Source organism: Sinocyclocheilus anshuiensis, unplaced genomic scaffold (genome assembly GCF_001515605.1).
Source record: "Sinocyclocheilus anshuiensis isolate Anshui unplaced genomic scaffold, SAMN03320099.WGS_v1.1 scaffold1270, whole genome shotgun sequence".
In the NCBI taxonomy this organism is placed as follows: Eukaryota; Metazoa; Chordata; class Actinopteri; order Cypriniformes; family Cyprinidae; genus Sinocyclocheilus; species Sinocyclocheilus anshuiensis.
This window is the reverse complement of record NW_015555837.1, coordinates 400,242-401,295: the sequence shown is the minus strand read 5'-3', so window position 1 is coordinate 401,295 and position 1,054 is coordinate 400,242. Positions and strand designations below refer to the sequence as shown.

General features: G+C 41.2%; 1 protein-coding gene across 2 annotated transcripts in view; it reads left to right on the top strand.

Moving 5' to 3' along the window:
- The window catches only part of LOC107675456 (GTPase KRas), a 13,180-nt gene that overhangs the window by 8,754 nt on the left and 3,372 nt on the right, over positions 1 to 1,054 (top strand). The window lies entirely within an intron of this gene.

The window sequence follows — 1,054 nt, the reverse complement described above, 5'->3', positions numbered from 1 at the left end:
AAAAGAAATCCAAAACAAAATGTGTATTAATGTGAACAAGCCTTTCCTGTCATTACAGACTCAAAAAAAAAAAAAAAAGTTTCACAACTGCATTTTGTACATTACACTAAATTATTAGCCTGTTCAAAATACAGAATGGATCCTTATTCTACTTGCTTTCTTAAAAGAAATGAGCTTTACTTCTCGTTCGGTGCCAGTTGCCCCAAAGTGTTGGTCCCTTGACACATTTCTGGCTTATTTTACCGGGTGGGCTGTGAGAGCTGGTGTTATTTTGCAGTTGGTTTATCTAGAGTAGTTTTAGCAGAATTATAAGGAATTCTGACCAATCAAATGCTCTCTAGAATCTGAAGCGCCCGCCCCCTACACTATAAATAGACGCTGAAGCTGCGGCTAAGATCGGTCGCTTGTTCACAGTGTAGTATTTCCTGTACGGTGAATGGCTCGAAGTGCACAATGTAGGTGATAGGGAACGATTCAGACAGTGTAAATATGCTTTCCATTGGTGCAAATGAGGTCTGGTTTTACGTTGCTTCACGCGAACCGCGGCAGCGCACACAGTCTGATTTGGACTTTGGCTCCGGTCCAGAGACCCGATCTCACGGAGCGGATCATATGCGCGAGTCGGCATATATTAAAAACTTTTACAACTACACAGCCTCCGCATGATTGACCACTATTTTGTTTTACGAGTTTCATATTGAATCTAGGGTGTAATCTATTAGACTGTGGCTGTCAAATGCGACTTTACCGAGCTCAACGGCTCTGGCCCGAGCAGATATAAACACAACTCTATTGGCGATTTTAAAAAGGGGGTGGGGCTGCTCGATATGTCCCGCCCTCTCTTCCTGTTTCAGTTGAAATTACGTCACCACATAGAATAATGCTGCGTGTTTCAAGGCACTTCAGGGGACCTTTAAAAAATTGCATTTTCCAGAAAAGATTTATTTACTTAATTAACTGAATTTAAAGGGTTAGTTCACCCAAACATTTAAATTAGCCCATAAATTACTCACCCTCAAGTCATCCTAGGTGTATATGACTTTCTTCTTTCAGA